General features: G+C 46.0%; 1 long non-coding RNA gene across 1 annotated transcript; it reads right to left on the reverse strand.

The window, feature by feature from the left end:
- Positions 1-3,050: 3,050 nt before the first annotated feature.
- LOC148117598 (uncharacterized) lies at positions 3,051-4,422 on the reverse strand. The gene is made up of 2 exons (XR_015736856.1): positions 4,336-4,422; positions 3,051-4,058 (listed from the first exon to the last, which is right to left on the reverse strand). It is a non-coding gene; the product is annotated as an uncharacterized LOC148117598 (long non-coding RNA).
- Positions 4,423-4,982: the final 560 nt, after the last annotated feature.

Genomic DNA, 4,982 nt, shown 5'->3' on the forward strand with positions numbered 1-4,982 from the left:
GAGCCTTGCTCCAGATCTGCCCCTCATCCCCAACCACCAACACAGTCTCTGCTGAACCCCGATTTCATCCCTAGAAATAGAACATGTCTAGAAGAAAGTTTCAATTTTCAAAGCTAATTAAAGTGGTACGTTTTTCAAAATTTGCAAAAAGTTAATTCATTTCTGTAAAAGCCAAAGTGTCGACAAACAGAAATGGGAGATGCAAGAAGAAATGGCAGGAAAAGCAAGGCCAGGCTCAAGTTTGGAAGGTGCTGCTAGTTTTCACAGGGTGGAAGACTTCATGGAAAGCGAGACACAGGTAGACGGCCCCTCTGTTAGGAGTATTCATTTCCACTTCAGAGCTGACTGTACCGCAGTTTCTTCCTCTACAGAAATTACCAAGGACAGGCTCTGCAGTCACATGTTATAAAATAAGTGATTGCAGTTTTTTGGTCCATTAGTGCCTCTTGTTTGTACTTCCTTGGCCTCCAAACCAGAGAAATCCTAACATCACGAACCAAGCCCAAGTGCAGTTTCCAACCACCTTATACATGGGGGTGCTACCCACGCTTTTTCCTTAGCATTCCCTGGGTCTGCCCCGGGCTATGGTTTGTAATTTTGCTGATGAATGTCTCATGCTGTTCTTAAAGACAAGATTTATTTGCTCTCTGTGCAAATGGCTGTAAATCAAGACCAGCCCCATCCCTGTCTTCAGGTGGACCTCATCGGTTGTAGGCGTCTTATCAGCAAGAAACAGCTTCTCCTAATGGCCTGATAAATATTCCAGCCTCCCCAGAATCAGTTATCCAGAGATTCCAATCACGGTCAGTGCTTCTAGCGGCTATTACCACAGACTTAGTGCCAACAACCCTTTGTACTTATCTCTGTAACCAGAGAGGCTGAAAAGCTCCTTTTATGTCCCCACTCCTGGTCACTAAAAACTGAGTTCATTTAAAATTCTCTCCTGCCTACAGAGAGCTCAGAGTCCTACAATAAAAACTGAAGGAGAGATTTGAGTGAATATAATATAAACATCTCCCTAATGTCCATTCTCTCCGCCCCCAACCCTGCCTAAATTTGGCGCAAGGCAAAGGAATGTAAGTCTTAAGCATTGAAGGGCAAAGGGACATAGAAACAAACTTCACTGTTTTTGTATCTGTTCAGCAGAAGACAAAAGGGTTCTAGGGCAAATCAGATTTCTTTTTTCATTGTGCGCCTTGGTTTTAATGAAATTGATCTACAGACCCTGAAAGCTGAAGAATATAGGGCCTGGGATTTATGAAATTTCTCAGTGGAAATCAAGTACGTTTTTTTCCTGCATGGCCTTACTGACATACCTTTGATGGGAGTAATTATAAAATCTCAATTACTGGGAGGAATAAGAGGGGCTGAGAGTTAACCCCTCACTGCCCTTCATGGAAACCGACTACCATGTGATCCATAAAAACGGCCAGGGAAGGCTTTTCCAAGAAAAAATAGCAGAATGTAAGGAACCTGGTGCCTTTTAAAGAAATCTAAAAGGACTCTGAAACTCAGAAGCAGGCCCCTTGAAAACCAGAAAAGTACAGACGCTTGCAACAGGCCCTAAAAGTGGCCTCACTTATCTCCTTCCGTCTTTACAGTCGCCTGGGCCCTCTGTGCAAGAGAAGCTGTGCTCTTCCGGATGCCAGCCTCGTGCTGGGTTTCGGTAGACCTCGAAGCTCTGGAAGACCTTCCCTCTGCGCTCCCAGGTGATCTTCACAAGCACACTTGGCATTGAGAAACTGTGCGCACCCCATCACTAACAAGATCACTGGGGTTCAGCGTGGGTAAGCCCTTTTTCCAAAGTCACTTAATTCTAGAGCACGTACTGACTTGATAGGCTCAGCCTGCAAAATTTCAACTCTGCCACCAAAGGCCTGTGCGTGGGGTGGGGACGGTAACGGAAGAGAGAGGCGTCCTGCTCGACAGTGGCTATTTCCAAAGCATCTGCTTCTAATCCGGGCAGAACTTTGATTCATCTGCCGGTTTGTCACTTTTTTAAACGAGTTAACAAAAAGTCTCAAATTCTGTATCAGGTATAAAAATAGCCTTTTCACAATTATTCATTCCTTTCTGCATGGGTCATGCTCTCTCCACAGTAAGAAGCTACATCCTGTTGGTGGCTTGTCAATCTGTGTGACTGACCTGCCGCAGGAAAGTTCCAGTACGAGGCAGCCTTTGTCAAAAGTCCCCATGGTATGTCAAGTGGAGAGGCTAGGTAAGAACTGAAGCAGAGATCTGGACACACTGGGTGGTGGCCTCCAGCCTCCTCGCTCCTTCCCAGTCAAAGCCCGGAAAACCTTTGAATCAACTGATCCATTGCGAGAAGAGGCCAGAAAGTATGCCCTGTCTGAGGTAGTCTGTGGTCTGAAAGGATAGTTCTGCTTTCTTTGGGCAGCAAGCGCACTGGAGACTAGAATTTGGCCTCAGAACACTGAGGGCCGTGATAAATACTCCCTTAAAGTCTCTTTAAGAGGATAAAGGAGAAGTCCTGTAAAAGCCCATCTTCTGGGCATGACAGAACCGGCCAGGACAGGTAGACCTCACAGCTGCTGTGGCTCCTGCAATGGGCCTGAAACAAGACTGGGCCTGGCAGCAGTCAATCATGGACGAGGGCGGGACTCACAGGGAAGGGCTCACAGGATCGAACTGCTTCCAGATCAGCTGCTGACTTATTCTGGAGAATATCAGACTCCAGTAGTTAGTTTCAACCCCACTGTCACACAGATAGTCCTGTTTAAATTCAGTGGGCCTAAAAACAACACCAGCAGCAAAACCCCCGTAAATATAGGAGACTTGTGGGGAGGTATGGGGGAGAAATGGAGATGGGAGGGAGAGGGGAGATTAGAAAGGGTAAGAAAGAACCATTTCTAACTCTAAAGTAATGGAATATACTTCATACATGTATGAAGTTACCAAAGAGCAAACTCAATGTTTTTTAAAAAAATAAAAATTAAAAAAAAAAAAAAACCTCTCAAGGAGAAAAAAAAAGGTTAAATTCCTCTCAAGCAGTTTTCCTGTGAGTGGAACAGCTTGTTAAATCTATGGCCTCACAGTTGACAATTGTTTAATTGTGGAACTGAATCAATAACAATAAAAGGTTTTCTCGGTTTTGTCCAGCACTGTCTTTCGCCTCCTAAGGTTTGTCCCAGAAAATGTTCTTCTCTCCCTCACAGAGATTATACGGCCAGATAGAGCACACAGGGCACCACATTCCCGTCCTTCTGAGGCCATGTTGAGCGGCTCATTATTATGACTGTTGCTGTAGGTTTCATCTGCTCAGGTCTCGAGCCCATCAGCATAACTTGGCCTGCCTCATTTCTGCTCTCTGGAACGGTTTCCTCACATCGGGCCAAAACACTCTCGCATCTTCTTAAACACTGAGGTACTAACTAAGGGGCATGTCTTAACTAACTCGGTAAACACTACTTCTGCTCACTTCTTAAACACTGAGGTACTAAGGGGCATGTCTTAACTAACTCGGTAAACACTACTTCTGCCCCCACCCCCAGCCCAAGCTTCTTCAACCATCAGATTCTCCCCAAGTGAAGAATTTTCCCATAAATGTTTTATGGCTTTCTAACTCCACAGAATTCCTCGATCCAGCTTTATTATTCTATCTCATTTCTTATTTGGCACACAGTTTTCCTCATTGAAACGTATTCCTCTTGTGTGGCTCTGTGTCTGTTTGTCAGTTGCCAAAAGACAGCATGCTGTAACAGAAAACTCCTGGGCAGTGTATGTCAGTCAGGTTTGGGGATTTTTGTCCTTCATTTCCTTTCCTGGGTCGCCCCTGTGCGCCTTTGTGGAGACTGTCGAAGCCTGGCACAAACTCCAGCTCCTGAATGGTATGTTCTTCCGACAGACAGTGTGATCCCAGCGTGCCCAGCAAGGGCTTCCTTGGCAGCAGGGCAATGAAGCCACTGGAGACAAAGCAGCCGCCGGCCACCTCCACAAAGACAGCGGCTCTGACTCAGTCTTGAAGTATTTGCTGTCAGTGGTGCATAACAGAAGGCAGGGCTTCCAAAGATGGCGCTCCAAGTAGCCAAATCATTCACCTGGGAAAGAAAGCCAAGTGAAAAACTAAATGGGCATATCATCCTGCGCTACCCCCGCTTGTGAACAGGTGGCAAGGAGACTAGCAAGGAGCTGGAAGCCCTCTTAGAAGAAAAGGTCTCAGTGGCTGGGGACCTTTGGGGGTGTTAGAAAAGGAGTTTTGTGACTTGGCTTGGGAAGGACGCCCTTCACCCGTCCCACTGTGTGCCTGGTGTCTGGAAACGAACCCTGCTCTTTTCATAGGATTATTGTATCAGGCCAGTTCAGACAAGGCAGTACCTAACACAAATCCGATTGGAGCTCTCCTCAGCCTCACTCTTGGGCAGGGTGTGGCGGGCAAATTCACCTCCCGTGAAGACTCGTCCTTGAGGAAAAAAAAAAGAACCGAACACAGGAACAATCAGTTTGGGCTTTACTGTTCTCTAAGCAATCAGGGAAGCAGAAGCTGGACCTCTCATGAGATGGTGTTCTTTTACCACGCCGCCATACTGTTTTTGCAGCTAAGCAGTTTGTGATAGGATCTTTCCCCTCTGCATTTTCCTTTCACCATGCCTGTCCTACTTAAGAGCTCAGCTCTCACCCACTCCAGGGAAAGGTCCCCTCCCCGACAACACACACACACACACACACACACACACACACACACACACACACACACACACACGAAGTAGGAAGTCTCTAGGGATTTCTGGCTTTTCTCTCCAAAAGTCCAAACTTTTAGAGCACAGTAAATTTGCTGGAGAAGTAGAATGAAGGAAAGATGCCTGTGGGTAGAAAAGACCCAAAAAAGGGGGGGATTTTTTTTTTCTGTATGCTGTGCAACAATTTATTCTGAGATTAATCACCCATCTTGAAGAGAAGCTCTTTACAACAGGAAGTGAAACATTCCATTCTGCAGGGAAATAAAAACTCAAAACTTCAGGAAG

The sequence above is a fragment of the Myodes glareolus genome, chromosome 27 (assembly GCF_982192425.1).
Source record: "Myodes glareolus chromosome 27, mMyoGla1.1, whole genome shotgun sequence".
Classification (NCBI taxonomy): Eukaryota; Metazoa; Chordata; class Mammalia; order Rodentia; family Cricetidae; genus Myodes; species Myodes glareolus.